Raw genomic sequence first — 22,228 nt, 5'->3', positions numbered from 1 at the left:
AAAATAAACGTCAAAAAAGTGTTTTTGTAAGTAAATGTCCGTTTTAGGCCTGGTTGAGTTTCACTGTGGGTGAAGGAAATCTCAACTGTATGCATATTTTTTGCAGCTTAAGCTAGTCTTGTGGATATGGGGGGATAGCTATGATGGCCTGCTTTGAGGGTGAGCGCACCAGTGGAAGCTTGTTGCTGCTATGAAGGTCAAGCCAGCAAGCAGATGTTCTTGGATAAACTTAAAAAAAAGCTTGGCAGCCTGTGTTTCTCTGGATTCAAAAGTTGCTGTTCACTCAGTGGAGTTCAGACTGCCTAATGTCAAAATTTGCATCCGGGCAAAACAGTGTCCCAAAACTGGGCTAGCAAGGCCTGTGAGGTTGGTGTTTGCATCTCCTGAGACCTAGCAAAGGAGGGTTCTAGGGCTGTCGTGACCCTACAGCCTTCTCTCGTGTAGGTGCTTGCCCTGGTTGGCTACTCTACCTGGCAGGCCTAGAGGTTTAAATAAACCTGAAAAGTTATTTGGCCATTAGGAACAGAGACCAGGGTTGCTATGAGTCCAGGCCCAGCACAGCCAGTGCCTAAGTACCTGTTACTAAATAGGACTTTACAGCCCTAGAGGTGTGGGGTGTCTGTGGGTTCCCTTGCTGAAGGAAGGGAAACGTATTCCACCATTAGAATTGCTCTTGGGTGTCTGGCTGGTGCAGTCAGTTAAACATCTTTGGCTCAGGTCATGATCTGGTTTGTGAGTTCAAGCCCCAAATCGGGCTCTGCTTGTCAGTCCTGAGCCCACTTCGGATCTTCTGTTCCCCTGTCTGCTCCTCCTTTCCTGTCTCAAAAATAAACATAAAAATCTAGAATCACTGTACACATGTACTTTAATAAGCGAATGCTGCTGATGGTGTGCCTTCCCTCAGGCACTTCCCTCAGCCCCTCCATACGCCTGATGTGGGCGGAAAAGTAAGGTTCGTTCTCCCTTTCTGCTGTTCAGTTCCTCACCATTAAATTGGGGACAGTCCAGTCCTGTTATTACTGGTTGTTCCAGGGGTGGGGTGCTGACTTGTGTGGAATGGAGAGGAGGTTGGAGGGTAGTCCGTCACCCTGGAAGGCCAAGGAGGAGCATTAACGCTTACCTTTAGGGACTAGAATCCTGCAAACGTCTTAATTCTTGCCTCCCGGACACCGGTCTGGTCTCCTGGTCGGTGGGCTGGGTGAAGGTTTTGCAGCCATTTTAGAAAAGCAGCTCCTGTTGGCAAATGGTTGTCGCCACTTCTGTCATTCTTCCAGCAGGTGGCAGCACATCCACAAGGATGTGGAAACCTAAGGCTGCGTTTCAGGGCAATGTGTTTTTTTTTCTTTTACTTTTTTTTTTCTTCTGTTTCATTTTATATTAGAGACTCTGAAGCACGCTCCAGGCTCCGAGCTGTCAATGCAGAGCCTGAAGTGGGGCTCGAACTCACCAGCAGTGAGATCATGACCTGAGCCAAAGTCGACGGAGCCTCCCAGGTGCCCCGTGGTGTTTTTTTGTTTTGTTTTTTTAATGTTTATTTAACACATTAAAGAGAGCGCACAAGCGAGGGAAGGGCAGAGAGAAAAAAATCCCAAGCAGGCTCTGTGCTGTGCTGTCTCTGCCCACGAACTGGAAGATCATGACCTGAGCTGAGATCAAGAGTTGGACACTTAACTGAGCCACCCAGGTGCTCCTAGGCCAATGTGTCTTTAACTTCAAATTTACACTTGGATTAAGTGATGGGGCTTGGGAGTCTGCAGGAAGTCCACTCCGCACACTAAGAGATGCTGTGGAATGCACAGAGAACTCAATTTCATGGAATGGTTGGCCTGTGCCCTTTCCCAGAGGTATCCCATTTTTGTATGCTTGGTTCACTGTCTCTTTGTATCTCCATCTGTTTCCCCTCAGCTTAAAAAAGTGCCAAAAGTTTTCTCGTCAAAAGAATTGTCCCCTGACCCGACCTCCCCACCCAGCTGTTGCCACTTGCCTTCATTGCCAAACTTTGAGAAGGACCACACTCCTGAGTCCCACTCCTTGTCCCTAGCATTGTGACTTACGTCCCCTTGCTTCCTTGCAGCATTTGACAGATGAGCCCTCCTTCCTGCCTGAAACTCCCTTCCCCGCCCTTAGAAAACCTGGGCAGACAGTAGAGCGGTGTGCGCTGTGACCCTCTGTGACCCTCAGCCGAGGTGGAGAGGGGAAGAGCAAGCAGCCCTCGGCTTAGAGCCTTTCAACAGGCTCATTCTCTCCAATTTCTAGATAGGAGCCAGTGGCTATCCCCCGCAGATCAGGTAACCCAGCGGTGCCGGGAAAAGGCCTGGAGAGTTCCTCTACTGCTGGGCCCTCCACGTGGAAACCTGAAAAGCACACATGTATCCCTGCTAACCTCTGAGTAGAGGGGCTTGATGTCATTGTTCTGTCCCGTGGGCCTAGGACAGTGCCTGACATGCAGTAGGTACTCAGTAAGTGATGAACAAAGGAACCCCGGAGAAAGTCCTTCCCCCCCAAATGCAGGGAAAGCTGTGATAGCAGCAGGAGAGAATCTAGGCCAGGAGTTCTTAACATTTGCACGTAGGGGGTCCTGGTAAAGACTTTGAACCTCTCAGAATAACGTTCTCAAGATTATTTGCTTTAAAAGAAAGGATTACAAGGGAAATCAATTATATTGAAGTAAATTTATTAAAGTATGCACAACTTTTGTGATAGAATTATGTGTTCACTAATGCATTAGATAAGATGTATTTGCATTTAAAATACAGTTAAGTTAGGGAGTTTGGTCCTGGTAATGATGGAGTGTCTGAAAACAGACCGTTCTGTTAACAATTATAAACTGTACAAAATATAAATCAGCTTTTAAAGTTGTTGGACAGATAATACCAGATAGAAACTGAAACAGATGTCTATCACCCTTAAAAGAAGATAAGGGTACTGGGTGAGATCCATGTTTAACCAGTTTTCTCCTGTTGGGTACCCGTGAGTTAGCATGGATCCCCAGACACAGAGTTTAATCAGAAAGGGGGCCTGTCTTATTGCGCTGAGGATTCCGTTTGGAGTTTAAGTCTGGAAATTTTCCTGAAAATAAAAGAGACACTGAGCCATAAGATCTGCACACTTAACTGCCTTCAAATTCTCAGCCAAGTCCTACATTGTGTATGCACAGGGCAAGATTCTAACGAGCCCAGGGGAAAACAACTGGAGAGTTAACAGAGCTGGCTATAGATGCCAGCAGCTGCCGAGTGCTGGGGAGGCAGAGTTTGGAGTTCAAATTCTGCCCAGTTAGAGGCTTTTAATAAGCACTTGAAGCTTTTCTCTGAGACTTAGAAAGGCCATATTTCAGAAGTAACAGCCACATCCCACACCTAAGGACTGAGCCTAGGACGCGGGGCAAAACCAAAATAGGCTCACCCTAACAAAGCCTCAAGCCTGAAACTGAGCCCCCTCTCATGCTCAAGATGACGTGTTGGGAATTTAATTGCCTACAAAACTCAACAGTGTTCAGAGAAGGATAATAGAAATCAGACTCTACAGCGCATCATCCACAATGTCCAGTAAGCAAAAAATTGCTAGGGGCACCTGGCTGGCTCAGTCTGTAGGGCATGTGACTCTTCATCTTGGAGTCATGAGGATGAGCCCCACCTTGGGCATAGAGCTGACTTTTTAAAAAAAATTACTACAGGGGCGCCTGGGTGGCTCGGTCAGTTAAGCGTCTGACTTCGGCCCGGGTCATGATCTCAGCTCATGAGTTCGAGCCCCGCGTTGAGCTCTGTGCTGATGGCTCTGAGTCTGGAGCCTGCTTCGGATTCTGTGTCTCCCTCTCTCTCTCTGCCCCTCACCCACTCTCTGTCTCTCTCGCTCTCAAACATTAAAAAAAAATTAAAAATTACTAGACATGCAATGAAGTATGAAAATGTAGTCTGCAATCATAAAGTCGATAAACACATAACTCACATATTGAAATATTAAGGCAAAGACTTCAATCATAAATATGTTAAATAATTTGCAGAAGAGGAGTATATATAATAAAGAAATGGAGGTGTTTCTGGAGAGCTATGAAAACTCTAAGAAGGGAACCAAATGGAAAGCCTAGAACCGAAAAACAAAATATCTCAAAAAATTCACTAGAAGGGCTTAACAGCAGAAGAAAGGATCAGTTAACCAGAGGACAGTTCAATAGAAATTATTGACAGAGTTTGGGACACGCTACCCCGAAATACAGCAGCAGCTTGGCATATTGAGTATTTCAAGCGGAAGGAATGTGAGAGCAGATTCCGGAAGGACTCTGACCTTCCCTGAGGCAGGTCATAGGCCCTTCGTTGAAAGGAGCACCCTTATCTCTGAAGACAGAGACACCAAGAGGAGATGAAGGAATGGGATTTGCCCCCGTTGCATGAACTCAGGTCATACCTTCTCTTTCTTTGGTCCTGTCACATGTTCCCACAACCCTCCACTCTTTCTTTTTTTTTATTTTTTGAGAGAGAATGAGCAGGGGAGGGGCAGACAGAGAGGGTCAGAGAGAATTCCAAGCAGGCTCTGCCCTGTCAGCACAGAGCCCGACGTGGGGCTCGAACCCACGAACCGTGAGATCATGCCCCCAGCAGAAAGCAAGAGTCGGATACCAGGCGTGCCCACAGCTCTCCACTCCGTCAAACTTAACGACAGTTAGGCTTCACTGCTTAGGTCTTCATTTCCTTGTGAAGGCTCCCATGGCACGTAAAACTTACATTAAAGAAATTTGTGTGATTTTTCTCTTGTTAACTTATCTGTTGTTACAGGGGCTCCAAGCCCAGAACTTCCCCTACACTATTATCCAAACTGAAGCTCAAAGAGAAAAAAGATTGGGGAAAAAACTGAAGAGAGCCTCAGTGACCATATCAAATTGCCTCATGTACGTGTAATTGAGTCCACGGAGGACAGGAGAGAATGAACGGAGCTGAAAAATATCTCTTTGAAAAATAACGATTGGAATTTTCTAAATTTGATGAGAACCCCCAGAGCCAAGAAGAAAGCCACACCTCTGCACATCATAACCGAATTGTTCAAAAACAAAGACTAAAACAGCCACTCAATAAAGACCTATTACCTGCAAAGGAACACGGGTAAGAATAATGGCTACATTCTTATCAGAAAAATAGGAGACAGTGGATGATATCTTTAAAAACTTTTAAGTTTATTTATTTTGAGAGAGAGAGAGAGAGAGAGAGAGTGCACAAACATGGGAGGGACAGAGAGAAGGAGAGAGAGAATCCCAAGCAGGCTCTGCACCATCAGCACAGAGCCGGATGCGGGGCTTGAACTCACGAACGGTGAGATCATGACCTGAGCTGAAGTTGGACACTTAACCAACTAAGCCACCCAGGCGCCCCTGTGCAATTTTCACTTCTAACACTGAGCATCAGCTTTCCAGGGACACAAAATAACAAATTTTAAACAAACACTCCACAATGGAGCAGGTCAATTCCAGATAAAATCCTACAGGTTCTGCTGATTGTCTCACCAAGAGGCAGGGCTCAAGTCATTATTAGGAGAAAATTTTATTTCTAAAGTGTCATTTTACATGCAGAGATATCTATTAAACATCACGATCATACCAGGGAGGAGGTGGGGGGGGGGGGGGGGAGATGGGTTAAATAAGTGATGGGGATTAAAAAGTGCACTTGTGACGGCCACTGGCTGTTGTACGTGCATTTTGAATCACTAAATTCTACACGTGAAACTAATTTGATACTGTATGTGAACGAACAAATTTAAAGTCAAAACTTGTAAAAGTAAAACACATCACAATTAAACGTGCCAAAGGAGAAGCCAAATGTCAAAATGCCTCCTTAATCCACCCAAACATCTCAAATCCACCCTTTGCTGACCTTTCATAACCCCATTTTTTAAAGTTTAAAAAAAACTTTCATGTTTATTTTATTTATTTTGAGGGGGCGGGAGGGGCACAGAGGGAAAGAGAGAATCCCAAGCGGGCTCTGTGCTGTCGGTGCAGGGCCCAATGCGGGGCTCAATCTCACCAGCTGTGAGATCATGACCTGAGCTGAAATCGAGTCAGACGCTCTTAACCAACCGAGCCACCAGGGTGCCCCTAAAAAAAATTTTTCTTACACAAGAGAAGGTGGATTGATACACGTTGGTAAATGCCAACCTTCTATACGCACATGGAGACGCAGTGTAATCTCTTAGCCCACAGACGGAGATAGGAGGGGAAAAGCTAGACTTCTATGCCCTTCTACACAGGGGCCTAGCGCCCTCCAGCGGCCAGCGAATTAAGGGAGCAGAAGGTGGTTTGGTTTTATTCCCCGCTCCCCGGTGGTGTTGATTCCATAAAGTTTTTGTTGAGACAGGAAGGGATGAAAATGAATTTGGAACAGAAAGGAGTAGAGATTCCCCCCCCCCCCCCAATGTATTCTGCTCAAGGTTTTTTCCTCCCCAGATAGTTGAGAGCCTTTGCTGGTGTAAAAGAGAGAAACGGGACCTCAGAAAACAGGGCGACAGAGCACAAGAGGAGAGGGGGGAAAAAAAGGCTGCAACTTGCTCCCAGGAACTGGAGACGATTTAGGAAGGAAGGCTGGAATCCATCCCTGTTCCATGAGTCGGCTTCTCCCTCCTCGTCCTTCCCCTTCCTCCCGCTCAACATCATCTTCATCCTCACTTTGTCAGTATCTTCCATTCCTCCTCCTCCATCATCATCTTCTCCTTCCTCTTCTTCATCATCCATGTCGGGAGCCAAGGAGTGCTGCCATGGATTTGCCACCTGTCATCTCTGATCGCCCCACCCCACTCACCCGCACCGGCGCGGACTGGTCAGTAAACCAGAGGAGGACACCCTCTGGCTCCCACGCTCTCTCCTCCTGCTGGCTTGATTCTGAGTCTGACTTGAACGTTTTGCCAAATCCTTTCCAGATTTCCACTTGACTTCCGTGAGCCCTGGGGGTGGATCAACACTCCGATGAACTTCTTTGGAAAGCACTTTGTTTTCGAAGTGAGGTTTTTCACCAAGATAAAAATCTATTCTGTCACCTGATTTAATACCTTGAAGTTCTGTCGCTTCCACTCTTGGCGAACAATGCTCACATCTTCATCCTCCTCCCCAAGCGGTGCAGATACTTGAGGATGGCTGACAAATGTCGTTCCCCCCAGATGTGGAATTTGGGCCACCAGCTCCGACCCCTCCTGAAAAAATGGCGGGGTTTGTTATGTTTCTGTTGTCTTTGCAAAGTCTCCTTACCGGCTTGGCCATTAAGTCTGACCATTGGATTTTGTACTTCATCCATATGTTCAGTTGCTTCTTGCTGTTCTTGTTTTGAGGGCTCGTGCGCCCCCTTGTGGTTAGTGTCGGGCGCCCTTTCATGGATTTTGGCCCAAGGTGCTGCTCGGGGTCTCGCGTGCGGACGGGAAGAGAAGGGCAGGCAGAGGGGGGCCCACTCGGCTCTCCAGTGCCCGCACCACCCCGCTCTCGGGCGCCGCCCTGGCGGCCGCTACTCGCCGCTCCCTCCCTCGCCGCACGCGCGGCTGCTGTCCCTGCGGGAGCCTCCTCCCATGCATCTTCCTCACCGCCAAAATAACTGCAGCAAAAGATGAGAAGACATTGCGAGAACTGAAATAACTAGGGAACTGGAGAGATATACCCCGTTTGTGGATGAGAAGACACAATATTGTTAAGACGTCATCCTCTCCAAATTTATTTATAGATGCAATCCAATCATCATAGTCTCGGCAACCTTTTTAGTGGACGTTGACAAGATGACTTAAAAGCTTATATGGAAATGCAAATGACTAGAATAGCTAAAATGGCCTTCAAAAATAAAAGAAAAAAGAAAAAAAAAGCTGGAGGACTCACACTAAATGATTTCCGGATTTATTAGAAAGCTGCAGAAACCAAGGCAGTGCCTTATTGTTGTGAGGATAAATATATCAATGAAATAGAGAAGTATTCTGGAAGTAATTCCTCATATATTGATTTGATTGATTTTTTAAAATGGCATTATGGCATTCAATGGGGGAAAAGACAGTCTTCTCAACAAATAGTGTTTAGAAAACTAGGTTATTTATATTTAAAAAAAACGAACCTCAACTTTTACTCCACCCTATATATGAAAATTAATGCACGGTGGATCACAGACCTGAATACAAAACATAGAAGTATAAAACTTCTAGAAGAAAACAAAGGAGAATATCTTTATGGCTTAGGGTAGGGAAAGATTTCTTAGGATACAAAAGGCATTAACTATAAATGGGGAAAAATGTTAAATGGGACTTCATCAAAATTAAAATGTCTGCTCATCGGAAGACACTTTTTGTTTGTTTTGTGTTTTATTTATTTTTAAGATTTTATTTTTTTCAACGTTTTTATTTTATTTTATTTTTTTATTTTTGAGACAGAGAGAGGCAGAGCATGAACGGGGGAGGGGCAGAGAGAGAGGGAGACACAGAATCGGAAGCAGGCTCCAGGCTCTGAGCCATCAGCCCAGAGCCCGACGCGGGGCTCGAACTCCCGGACTGCGAGATCGTGACCTGGCTGAAGTCGGACGCTTAACCGACTGCGCCACCCAGGCGCCCCTAAGATTTTATTTTTTAAAGCAATCTCTACACCCATCGTGGGATTCTAACTCACAACCCAGAGATCAAGAGTCACACGCTCCACTGACTGAGTCAGCCAGGCGCCCCTCCTCGGGAGACGCTGTTAAGGAAATGAAAAGACAACCATAAGTTGGGAGAAAATATTCACAAATGAATTCCCGATAAAGGATTTGTACCCATGAACTATAAAGGATGACAAGTCCTCAAGAAAAAGATAACCCAGTAAAAAGACTAGTCTTAAGCAGACACTTTATAAAAGAAGACATCTGAATTTGCAAAAAAAAAAAAAAAAAAAAAAGCACACGAAAAAGTGCTCAACATCATTAGCCGTCAGAGAAATACAAATCAAAACCACACAGAGATACCACTGTCTACCCCCCAGCGTGGCTAAAGTTAAAACTGACGGGGCAAACGTTGTCAAGGCTATAGAGCCAAATCTCTTACTCATGGCCAGTAAAAGGTCAAATGGTACAGCCATTTTGGAAAGTGGCCGTTTATTATAAAATTCAACATACAGCTACACCGGCAGTTTACAATACTGTAAAGTTAAACATATACCTACGCTATGACTCCAGTTCTGTTTCTAAGTATTTACCCAGGAGAAATTAAAACGTGTCCACACACAAAAAAATTGTATGAAAATGTTTGTAACAGCTTTCTTTTTTTCTGGTATAAGTCCAGAAAATCTTGATTTGCATAGATATATATCTAAGCGTCCAGGGCTTGCTTTACTAGGTGAAGACAGGGTTTTCTCAAAGAATAGTAACATTCTGGGGTGCCTGGGTGGCTCAGTCGGTTAAGCCCCCGACTTCAGCTCAGGTCCTGATCTCATAGTTCATGGGTTTGAGCCCTACATCGGGCTCTGTGCCGACAGCTCAGAGCCTGAAGCCTGCTTGGGATTCTGTTCTCTCTCTCTCTGCCCCTCCCCTGCTCACTCTGTCTCTGTCTCTGTCTCTCTCTTTCTCTCAAAAATAAATATTTAAAAACACTAAAAAATAAAAAAGAACTTGTCCTTTAAAAGCCAGTGAGAAGCCCTCTATAAACTGTTTTCCCATTTCCTCGCAAACTTTTTCAAATGCAGTGATGGAGGGACCTGCTTCCGACAGAGTTGATGACTTTGATGAATGTTGACAAGACATCTCGCAGGGATATTGGGCAAGTCTCTACTGCCTGTGCCGGTCTGCGTAAAAAGCATCGAGCGATGACGACGTGCAGAGCTCTCTTTATCCCTCGAGTTTGCAAAATAAGCTTTGCGGGAGGTCCATCTGGCCCGAGAATGAAGCGTTTCTTTCCAGGCGCAACCGATTTGGCAAAAAACGTGTTTAGCGCTTCCAAAACGTCGACAGCCTTTGTAGTTTGCACGGGGCGACTCACAAAGTAAGAAAGCGGCAGCGCGTCCCTCTGACCAAAAGCAAGGAGATGCCCCCCGTTGAGAGGGGTCTGCGGTTTCGTCCATTTGCCTGCTGGAGGGGAACGCGAGGCTGTTTCCTCAATGACCTGCTTTCACTGGTAAAAGAAAGGTCATCTATTCTAGAACATATCACACCGTTCGACAAGGAACTGCTTCCACTGTTGTCCTCTGATCCAACCCCAAAAGTAGCTCGTTAATTTCCTCGCGCATGCCTTTGCCTTCCACACGTCTCTCGAAGAGTGTGGGAGATTTGTCTTTGGCTGAGCAGTTTCAGAGCCCGCGGCAGTAAAAGCTTATTGTGAGATAGCCCATCCAGTGTCGGGAGTGTTCCAACTTTTCCCGAATTGAGCTCTCCTTAAACAAACCCCCTGCATCTTTAAATGCATTTTTTTGGAGGGCCAGACGTGCCATACCCTTTCAGTGTCGCCGGTTTTATTCTCCCATTCATTCGCGAGATTTTTCCGGCACAAAAACACTGGCTCTTGTGTTCTGTCATGTTCATTATTAAACGTGAAGCGGGATAATACGTAGCTTTTATCATACTCCTCTGTCTTCAGTATGGCAGCTACAGCGTGGTCTCGTCCAGTGACTGTGATGGTCTTTTGATGTCTCAACCTGGCTAGGCCACAGCCCCCAGTTCTGGAGTCAGAACTAGCCTAGGTGTTGCCAGGAAGGTGTTTTGTGAGGTGATGAAAGTTTATAGGCAATTGATGTTAAGTAAGAGAGATGATCCTACATAATCTAAGGGGGCCTAATTCAAACAGTTGAAAGGCTTTAAAGAGCAGGGTGGAAGATTCCCGAAAGAAGAAATTCTGCCTGTGTAGTTCAACTCTTGTGGGCATGGAGTTCTAGCCAGCCCTTCCTGACGGGTTGCCCTTGTGGATTCTGGGCTTGCCAGCCCCCTCCGTCAGCCCCCACAGTCGTGAAAGGCAGTTCCTTGTAATACATTTCAGTATATACAGCTGACCTTCATTATTCTTAGATTTCATATTTGCAAGTTCAACTACTGATTACAATTTAGTATATCCATGGGGCGCCTGGGTGGCTCAGTCGGTTAAAGCATCCGACTTTGGCTCCAGTCATGATCTCATGGTTCGTGGGTTCGGGTCCCGGGTCGGGCTCTGTGCTGACAGCTCAGAGCCTGGAGCCTGCTTCAGATTCTGTGTCTCCCTCTCTCTCTACCCCTCCCCACTTGTCCTCTTTCTCTCTCTAAGATTAATAAAAAATAAAAAAGATATAAAATTTAGTATATCCATACAATGAAATACCACTCAACAATGAAAAGGAGCTGTTGAGGGGCGCCTGGCTGGCTCAGTCCATACAGCATACGACTCTTGATATCTTGGTTGTGAGTTCAAGCCCCACATTCAATGTAGAGCTTACTTAGAAAAGAAAAAAAAACAAGACTGAAAAGGAGCTATTGATACGCACAACAGGGTGGGTGGATTTGTAAATAATTATGCTAGGTAAAAGCAGTTCGATGAAAAAGAGTAGGTGCTATATAGATGACTGCACATCTATAAAATTCCAGAAAATGCAAACTGATCCATGATGGTAGGAAGCAGATCAGTGGTTGCCTGAAGACCAGGGAAGGGAGAGGGGGAGGCAAAGAAGGAAAGAAGGGAGAGAGTGCCTAGGGGCACAAGTGATGGGTGGCCCGCTCTCTTGACTGTGGTCATGGTTTGACATGAGTATGCATGTCAGACTTATTACGTTATCCACTTTCAATACGTGAAATTATTGTATGTCCGTATATTTCAATAACGGCATAAAAGACTCCCCACATTTTGGTTAGAATTGTATTAAAACACTAACATTAATTTGGAAAGACCGACATTCTTTTTTTTTTTTTTTTAATTTTTTTTTCAACGTTTATTTATTTTTGGGACAGAGAGAGACAGAGCATGAACGGGGGAGGGGCAGAGAGAGAGGGAGACACAGAATTGGAAACAGCCTCCAGGCTCTGAGCCATCAGCCCAGAGCCCGACGCGGGGCTCGAACTCACGGACCGCAAGATTGTGACCTGGCTGAAGTCGGACGCTTAACCGACTGCGCCACCCAGGCGCCCCAAGAAAGACCGACATTCTTAACAACCGTCAGTTTTCCATCCTGGAACAGGTGACTTATATCACTAAGAAAAAAATTTACCTTTCTTCACACATCTCTTACATTTATTATTAAGGCTACTCCAAATAATGGTTTTTTTTTTAATCCTAATAATTTTTTAAAGAAGAATTGCATGTTTCTCCTCTTATTTTATTAACAAACATTTTTTTAAGTTTATTTCTTTTGAGAGAGAGAGTGAGATAGCGGGGGAGGAGCAAAGAGAGAGGGAGAGAGAAAAAATCCCAGGCAGGTTCTGCACTGTCAGCACAGAGCTCAACTCGGGGCTCGAACTCAAACCACGAGATCATGATCTGAGCCGAAATCAATAGACGCTTAACCAACTGAGCCACCCAGGCGCCCCCTAGTAATTTTTTTTCCTGGTTATTTTGATAGAGTCTTTCCCACCATTATGTAATCTAATTGAATGTTATTAACATATAAGAAAACATGTCTTAGGGCACCTGGGTGGCTCAGTGTTAAGTGTCTGACTCTTGGTTTCCACTCAGGTCATGGTCTTGAAGTTGGTGGGTTCGAGCCCCGCGTTGGGCTCTGTGCTGACAGCTGAGAGCCTGGAGCCTGCTTCGGATTCTGTGTCTCCCTCTCCCTTTGTCCCTCCCCGCTTGTGCTCTCTCAAAAATAAATAAACATTAAAAAAGAACAAAAAAACCCACATGTCTATTCTTCTCGCATTTAGTCTCTTTGCTACACTGTCATAAGTGTGACGTATTTCACTTGATTTGGTTTTTCTGTAGTAGTCAACTGTGTCATCTGCAAATCACATAACTTCCTTTTCACTAGTCCTATTTCTCGTGTCCATTTTCTTGTTTCGCATCTTTTTGCTTTGTGACTTCCAGACCCAGTTAGCTCATGATTGTGGCCTCGAGGGAATACGTTTGATCATGCTGAGAACCACCCAAGTGTTTTACCATTACATAGGATGCCAACTTTTACGTTCAAATTGATGTTTTAAAAAAATCTTTTGGGGCGCCTGGGTGGCTCAGTCGGTTAAGTGTGCGAATCTTGATTTTGCTCAGGTCATGATCTCACCGTCGTGAGATCCAGCCCTGAGTTGGGCCATAAGCCAGGCATGGAGTCTGCTTGAGATTCTCTCTCTCAATCTCTCTCTCTCTCTCCTGCCTCTCCCCTGCTTGCTTACCTGCATGATCTCTCTCAAAAAATTCAAAAACTAAAAATAAAAAATAAATTTATTAGAGACATTGTCAAGCACATATTAAAGTAGAAAGACCAGAAAAACCTGTTACCCGATGGCCCCCAGCTTTGTCCAAATTTGTTTCATTTGTCCCTCATCCTTCCCACAACCCTCAGAAATTTTTGAAATATATTTTCAATATTATATAATTTCATCTGTATTTCCAATTTTCCCAATATTTTGTCTGCATATTTCCAACATTATATTAATTTAAGATATTTCAATATGTATCTTTAAAGGTTAATGATTCTTTTAATAAAACAATAATTCCATTATCACATCTTACAAGTTAAACATTAATTCCTTGCTGTCATCAATTATTCAGTGTTCAGATTTCCTTGATTAGCTCATCATTTTTTGTTTTTTTTTTCACTTTCCTTATCAAACCTGCATTCAAAGGAGGCACACATGGCTTTGGAGTCCCTTTCTTTCTTTCTTTCTTTCTTTCTTTACGTTTATTTATTTGTTTTGAGAGAGAGAGAGAGAGAACGGAGGAGGGGCAGAGAGAGAGGAAGAGAGAGAATCCCAAGCAGGCTCTGGGTTGTCAGCTCAGAGCTCATCTTGGCCATCTTGGGGCTCGATCCCATGAACTGTGAGACCATGATCTGAGCTGAAATCAAGAATCAGACGCTCAACTGACTGAGCCACCCAGGAGCCCCTGGAGTCTCTTTCAGTCTGTGAATTTTCCTTCCCTCTTTTCACTTTTCTTGCTGTTTGTTCATCGATGACATCAAGTAATTTGCCCTGCAGAACGGGCCTCCTCTTGGTTTTGCTGATTACGTCCCTGTGGGTAGTGTTTACCATGTTCTCTGCCCCCTCGTATTTCTAGACAATAGATCAGATTGAGGTTCAGTTTTTTGGAGCAAGTATAGGTGGTGTCACTGGGCAGGTCTCCGGGACCCAGACTCTGAGAGGGAAATTTGCAAAAGGAGGTTTACTGGGCAGGGCTCTCAGGCTCAGCGCCTGGGGGTGGGGGGAGGAGGGGTGGGAGGAGGAGGGGAGAGGGGGGAGGAGGGGGGAGAGAGGGAGATGGGGGACAGGAACAGCTGGGCTGGGATGCAGCTGAAATGGAGGTCTCAGTTCCCATGGGAGCTCTGGAGCTGGGACTATCCCTCAGATTGTTCCGGATGGAGGCAGGGGTAGGGCTTTTGTACCCTCTCATTGGCCTGTCTCTGGGGTGGTGGGAGTACAACCTGTGGCCAGCCTCCAGGAAGGGACCCAGCACTGGGCTCTGTGCTGACAGTTCAGAGCCTGGAGCCTGCTTGGGATTCTGTCTCCCTCTCTCTCTGCCCCTCCCCGGCTCACGCTCTGTCTCTGTCCCTCAAAAATAAATAAACATAAAAAAAATTTTTTTTAAATTATCTGTCATCTATCTACTATTGTGGTAAAATATACATTACACAAAATTTGTCATTTTAATCTTTTTAAAATGTACAGTTCAGTGGCATTAAATACATTTACAGAGCTGTGCAACCATCACCAGCATCAACTTCAGAACTTTTTCATCATCCGCAACATAAATTCTGTGCCCTTTAAACACTCCCTCCCTCCTCTCCTCACTTCCCTTGGTAACCTCGACTCCACTCTCTGTCTCTATGAATTTGGCTACTCTAGGTACCTCATGTAAGTGGAATCATACGGTATTTGTCTTTTTGTGTCTGTTCTATTTCACTTAGCGTGATGTTTTCATCCGTGTTGCAGCGTGTATGTACCACGTTGTGGCAATTTCATTCAGTTATTCCACTGTATGGATAGACCACGTTTTCTTTATCAATTCATCTACTGATGGACTTTGGGGCCTGCTTCCACCTTTTGGTTATTGTGAATAATGCTGCATGAGCACCGATGTACAAGTATCTGTTCGAGTCCCTGCTTTCAGTTCTTTTGGGTATATACCTGGAATTAAAATTGTTGCATCAAGTGGTTTCTGAGGAACCATCAAACTGTTTTCCGTAGTGGCTACATCGTTTTACATTCCCACCAATCAACGCACGAGGGTTCCAAGTGCTCCGTATCCTTGCCGACACTTGTTATTCCCTCCCCCTCCCTTTTTTCCCCCACAAATGGGCTCCATGACCAATGCGGGGCTTGAACTCATGACCCTGAGATCAAAAGTCACATGTTCTACCAACTGAGCCAGCCAGGCCCACCCCCCTTTCTTTTTTTACTAGCCATCCTCATGGATAAGAGCCATCCTAATGAGATACCTAAGTGATACCTCATTGTGGGCTCGATTTGCTTCCCTAATGACTAGTGATGTTAAATATCTTTTCGTGTGCTTATTGGCTGTTTATCTTTGAGAAATATCTATTCAGATCCTTTGCCCTATTGAACTTTTAATATGCTACTAAACTGTATTGTATAATCTTTCATTTAGAACTTTTGTGTTTGGTGAATCCACTTAATTTGCTCCCAAGTTCCAGAGATGTTTTTTGTTGTTTTGGGTTGTTAAAGTTTGGTATAATTTGTTAGGTACCAATAGCTCACTACCCACGTTCAGTTCTGGAAAGCAGGCCCCCTTCTTGTGCAAAGAGAATGGAAATTCCTGTTCTTTCTGCTCTGGGTTCCTCTTTCCTTCACTCAGAATCTGATGTCCAAGCTGCAATTCCAGATTTGTATAGACCTGAAAGCCCCATGGGGAGATCCATGAACCTGTTTAAATTGGAGGTCAGTCACAAACGAACAATCCTGATGGGCTTTGGTGGGCAGAGAATGGAAGCCAGATTGTAAGAAGGATCAGTGGTGCCCAAGAGAGGGACACCTGGCTGGCTCAGTCTGTGGAGCATGCGACTGTTGATCTCGGGGTCATGAGTTCAAGCCCCACCTTGGGCACAGAGATTACTTAAAAAAAAAAAAAAAGTGCCCAAGAGGAAAACAATCTCTTGAGAAAAGGGTTTGGTGGAGGGTCCAGGCTCATCTGGGGGCCAAGGGTGTGAAGCATCAGATCCTGAGCAGAGTGTGAGGGTCAACTGTAATCTGTCCCAGCCTGGGGCACTGCAGGCTGAGTTTGTCATTTTTGTTTCCTCTTAACCCCTTCCTTGGGGAATCCATCCTTCCTTGACAGCCCCCTTTCATTGTAATCCTGCTTGGGCCATGTGGATTGGATGGGCCTAACCCTGTCCCGGGCCTTAGTGATATCCTGGTTAGTGGACTCCGTTCTCCTCGCCATAAACACTGGTCCGGCTTCGATATATGATACACGCTGGCCTAATGAGACTCTCTCCTTGAGTTTTTGCCAGAAATATCGGAAAGATACTCATTTCGGAACTGAATGAATGTGAGTTTGCTCCTTGGTGAGGTACAGATAGAGATTACATCGGGCGGAGCTGTTACACAGAAAGGAAAATTTATTTGCAGCGAATAAGGAGATGAGGGGGGAATAAATTCCAAAGCCATGTGACTCCCTGAGCAGGGGTGAGTGGGTTTCTTTTCTTTAGGCTTAGGATGAACATTCAGAAAGGAGATCTTTGTCATTGTACGTAGAGACGGGCATAAGGTCATGCCTGTGTCTTAAGGAAACATTCCTACACATTGTATGTTATGTTAATGAGGTTTGTGCTCCTTCTTGGGTAGAGGTTTTAAATTATAAAGAGGCAGAGATAACTGGACAAGGAGAAGGGTCATGGGGATGCTCCAAGAGCCTAGAGCTGGAATAGACTGGATGCGGTCTCGGGATCGTTATCCTGGGTAAGGAATGCAGGGCCTTGCTTACCTTTGAAACAGCACTGGGAGTTTGACCACCGATTTATTGTCTCTGTTATGGTTAGACTATTTCCTGGCCTGGTAGAGACTATTCATCTTTGCATTCCCTTTAAATCCTTAAGTATCGAGGTCTTTGCATTTTTCCCCCGTTCTGACACCTCGTAGAAAGTTCTGCAAGAAGTGTGCATGGGCAAGTAGGGCAATGGGCATGGGCAAGTAGGGCATAAATCACAGTAGGGCATAAATAGCTGGAGGTCTAAAATGACTTCTCTGGTATCACAAAAGCTGTATCTCCTTTTTTTTTTTTTCTTCTAACTCTGCTTACTTTTTTTTTTTCTTTTGGGAGTGTGATCTGTAAAGACCACCTAAGTCTGAAGCTGCCTGCTAGAGAATCAAGTCAACTCAGAGAAAAAAAGAGCTAACAGATGAAAGGCAATCATTTAGGCACCTGGATCCAGCCATACCCGAAGCCCTAGAGATTTGTTACATCCACTTAAAAGTTCTTTTTTTCTTGACCAAGTTTGGAGTTGGGTTTCTGTCAGTTACCAGTGACTGCAACCAGAATAGGGGAAAGCTTTGTGGCAAAACTGAAAGAACCATATTTCCCCCAGGGACTTGAGCCATTTCACTGTGGGATCCACATCCCTTGTAAGAGAACAAGGCATGAGAAGGGGAGATGTGTCTCAGGGAGGTGCAGATGCAGAGGTGCTGGTGAGGCAGCTGTGGGGTGAATACAGAGGTGGGGGGTGGGGAGGGCATCGGCAATGTCCAGGAGGGGAGGATGGTCACTGTCTAGTCTGCTGTCTCTAGCAGAGACCTAACAGAGGCAGCCTTGGCATGCAAAAGGCCCCCAAGGGGGCCTTCTGCTCCGTAGCTGGTCAGCAATGCCCATGGGTTGCTACAGGGTCAGAGGCACTCAGCGGCAGTGTGGGCACAGGGTGTTGCGTGAGTAGGTTAACCGGGTCTAGGTCACTAAGTGTGATGAGGAAGGCAGCAAGCAAAACCCAGCTTTGGTGAGAATGATCCAGCACGCAAGCCCCTTGGGGGGATTAAAGTGAAGGCTGGGTCTGCCCTGGACAAGGGGGACTATTGATCAAAAGGATTTAGGGACAAATGGGAGGGCAAGAACCTGGGAGCTCAAGACCAGGAAATGGAAGGGGGTTCTGGATGCATGTCAGGAGTCTGGCATTGTCCAGCTGGGCTCGCTTTGCTGGGTTTCGCATCCGGGTTGTACTGACTTCATACAAGGGGTTGGACAGTTTGTCCTTTTCCACATCAGCAGTGGCTTACATAGGCTGGAGTGAGTTATTTCTTTGGAATCTGAAAGAACTTACTGACCAAATGATCTACAGGGACTCTGGGAAGGTGACTTTTTTTTAAGCTTATTTATTTATCTCGAGAGAGAGAGAGAGAGAGAGAGAGAGAGAGAGGGAGGGAGCTCGACACAGGGCTTGATCCCACAAACGATGGGATCATGACCTGAGCCAAAATCAAGAGCTGGCTGCTCAACCAAGCCACAAAGGCGCCCCTGGGAAGATGATCCTCTGATAATGCTTTGAGGTTCTTCCTCACTTAGGGGAACATAAGGATTTTCTTTTCTTTGTGAGTCTGTTTCTTGTATTAATTTGAACCATACTTTCCAATAAGATTTAAAAACCCATTCACATGTTCATGTGGGAATTGTAATTCTTATAATTTTACATTATAAACTGTGTTAATTACATCAACTTGCTAATTGCATTTGTCTTTTCTCTCCTTTTATTCAATTTGGCAGAAACTGTAACTATTGAAGTGCTTAATTTTTTGTTTAAGAATCTACTTTTGGGGGCGCCTGGCTGGCTCAGTCGGTGGAGCATGCGACTTGATCTCAGAACTGTGGGTTCAAGCTCCATGTTGAGTGTAGAGATTACATAAAAATAAAATCTTAAGGAGTACCTGACTGGCTCAGTCAGTTGAGCGTCCGACTTGGCTCAGGTCATCATCATGAGCCAGGCTCATGAGTTCGAGCCCCACGTCGGGCTCTGTGCTGACAGCTCAGAGCCTGGAGCCTGCTTCAGATTCTGTCTCAGTCTCTCTCTCTGCCCCTCCCCTGCTCGTGCACTGTCTCTCTCTTTCTCTCTCAAATGGAAACAAAAAAAATTTTTTTAAGATATTAAAAAAATAAAATCTTAAAAAAATCGACTTTTGAATTTCTTTATCAATTCTACTGCTTTCACATTTATTAAAATTAACTTTCCTCTTTATTATTTCTTATTTCTTTTTCCTGGCTTTGTTTTAAAGTTCTTTCCCTGAAATTTTGAGTTGAAATATTAGGTCAGTTATTTATAGTAATTTTTCTTACAAAAAATGAATGCATTTAAAGTTGGTAAATTTTACAATGTTCAAATAGTCACGACCTTAGGGCTAAGGCCTGACATATAACACCTTTGAAGTCATAATGACGTAAATTGGCATTATCTCATAATTATGTGGTATTCCTAATTCAAAACAATCAACCATTATAGTTTCTATTTTCTCTTTGACTCGACAGTTACTTAAGAAGGAGGCTAGGATTGTTGTTTGCTTTACTTTTGTGATTAATCTCTGGTTTATTGTATCCTGGACATAGTGTTTGGCCTGTCAGATTTCTGCTTTGGAGGATACTTGATGTTTTCTTTCTTCTTAATACACACATGTGGTAAACGTTTCATGTGCAAAAGGAAGTATACGCTGTGTGTGGTACAGAGTTTGACATGGATTTTTTTTTTATAATTTAATGTGTTTTGAATTTTATTTTTAAGAGAGAGACAGCATGAGCAGGGGAGGGTCAGAGAGCGAGGGAGACACAGAATCCGAAACAGCTCCAGGCTCTGATCTGTCAACACAGAGCCCGATGCAGGGCTCAAACTCATGAACCACGAGGTCATGACCTGAGCTGAAGTGGACACCAACTGAGCCACCTAATGCAGGGCTCGAACTCACAAACTGTGGGATCATGACCTGAGCCGAAAGCAAGAATCAGACACTTAACTGACTGAGCCACCCAAGTGCCCCAAGGAACTTTCTATTTAAAAAACTTTTTAAAAAATGTTTATTAAAACATTTTTTTTAACATTTATTCATTATTGAGAGACAGAGACAGAGCTTGAGCAGGGGAGGGGCAGAGAGAGAGGGAGACACAGATCCTGAAGCAGGCTCCAGGCTCCGAGCTGTCAGCACAGAGCCCAATGTGGGGCTCGAACTCACGAACTGTGAGATCATGACCTGAGCTGAAGTTGGATGCTTAACTGATTAAGCCACCCAGGCACCCTGGGAACTTTCTGTTTTTTAAAGTGCCAAACAGCACAGCTATAAATCACATAAAACAAATCTAGCAAGAAATGTTTGATGGGATCTGGATGAGCTGGGCTGATGTGAGTCCTGCCTTTCCACTGGCAGCTGGTTTTAGCTAACTGCAGGCAGCTCTGGGGGATGCTCCGCTCCTTCCAGACCTGCCTCAAAGCCTTCCAGACCACGTGCATGGCTTCAGCGTGGTGGGTAATTTTCAGCTTCCGCGCCCCAGCTGCCTGAGCACAGATCTCCATCGCTTAGGGCAGCCTGCTTCAGCAGGTGGGACCACTGACCTATGTGTCTCTCCTGGATGATTAGTGGACTCAGACCAATCACGCTGCAGGTGGCCCTTGGTCTTTTACTTGAGTTTTATGTCACTTGCAACCAAACATATCCTAACCAATGTTGGCTATATCCAATGTTAGCTTTATATAAAAATTAGAGTATTGCATCATGTGTCTGAGAGCTCAGACATTAAACAATTACGGTGATAGCAAACTATTCCCTGATATCTAAGGCCTTCATTCTGACGTCAGAAGGCCTGGGAGGGTGGGCGGGCTAGTGGCTGGTGCTTTCTCCCGGCAGGCTGGAGAGAGAGGGCAAGTTGGGTAGAGGGGCTGATCGAGAGAGAGACAGAGAGAGAGGATTCCAAGCAAGCTCCATGCTCAAAGCAGAGCCCTACTCGGGTCTCCATCCCAGAGACCATCTGAGCCAGATAGATGCTCAACCTACTGAGCCACCCAGGCGCCCCTTTTCATCTTATTTAAAAAAAATTTTTTTTTAATGTTTATTTATTTTTGAGAGAGAGACAGAGAGTGAGCAGGGGAGGAACAGAGAGAGAGGAGACACAGAATCCGAGGCGGTCTCCGGGCTCTGAGCTGTCAGCACAGAGCCGGACGTGGGGCTGGAACTCACGAACTGAGAGATCATGACCTGAGCTGAGGTCAGATGCTTAACCCACCGAGCCACCCAGGAGCCCCTACTTTATTTTTTAAAGTAGGCTCTAGGCCCAATGTGGGGCTGAAACTCACAACCCAGAGGTCAAGAGTGGCCTGCTACCCACGGAGCCAGCCAGGCGCCCTGGCCTGTGATTTCTGTCAACTGTAAGGGGCTGCAATTCATCTCCTTGGTGGGTAAAATAAGTCCCCCTTCCCCTGAAATAGCGACCCTAAGGTGGCCCAGAAGACCTCGCAACCATCTCACTCCCTCCAAAGCCACCATGTCCGTCCGGATGTTGGCACGTTTCTACCTCCTAAACTTTACCTCTCGACTCAGTGCTACGTGCTAGAAAGCCTCACACAGAGAAGCCAAAGGAAAAGGATAAAACCTCGAAACAATTCCTGTTACACAGCTTGGTGTGGGGCTTTCCAGCGTTTGTGGGGCACACATGCCCTCAGGTAACGCCGGGGATTTGGGGTACAAATAACGCAAATTACAGATTTCACAAAACCGGCGCAAATCGTCCCTCCCGTCCCTTGGTCACGATACCCTACGTGGGCAGTTGGGGGCGCTCCCCGCCCTCTCCTGGGATTGCCCGGGAGCCGAGGACTCCGCCGTCCTCCCGCCGCACCGCGCCCTCGGTCCTCGCGGGGCCCCGCGCCCGGTCCGCCGCTGCCGAGCCGGCTCCGGGGGTAAGTGCACCGCCCCCACCGCGGAGCCGCGGGCCGGCAGGTGCGTCCCGCCCGGACACGCCTCTCCGGGGGAGCGGAGCGCCGCGCTCTCCGTCCTCCGCCCGCACCCCCGGGATTCTGCGGCTTCCACCACCATTCACCGCCCTCCTCTCCGCCCCCAGCCCGATGGCAAAGCGCGATCGTCCCCACTAAAGCCCGGGGCGGTTCTGGGATGGCCTCTGGGTCGCCGGCTGGCCTGACCGCCCTGGGACGCCCGCGCCCTCCAGCACCGCTTTTTCTGCACCG

General features: G+C 45.9%; 1 long non-coding RNA gene and 1 pseudogene across 1 annotated transcript; one reads left to right on the top strand and one right to left on the bottom strand.

The window, feature by feature from the left end:
* Window positions 1–3,762: 3,762 nt before the first annotated feature.
* Window positions 3,763–6,473, top strand: LOC123379305. The gene is made up of 2 exons (XR_006583605.1): window positions 3,763–5,093; window positions 6,428–6,473. It is a non-coding gene; the product is annotated as an uncharacterized LOC123379305 (long non-coding RNA).
* Window positions 6,471–20,566, bottom strand: LOC101082843 (annotated as a pseudogene).
* Window positions 20,567–22,228: the final 1,662 nt, after the last annotated feature.

This window comes from Felis catus, chromosome C1 (assembly GCF_018350175.1).
Source record: "Felis catus isolate Fca126 chromosome C1, F.catus_Fca126_mat1.0, whole genome shotgun sequence".
NCBI lineage: Eukaryota > Metazoa > Chordata > Mammalia > Carnivora > Felidae > Felis > Felis catus.
Note: the sequence above shows the minus strand (reverse complement) of the source record. Positions and strands in the feature narration are given on the sequence as shown.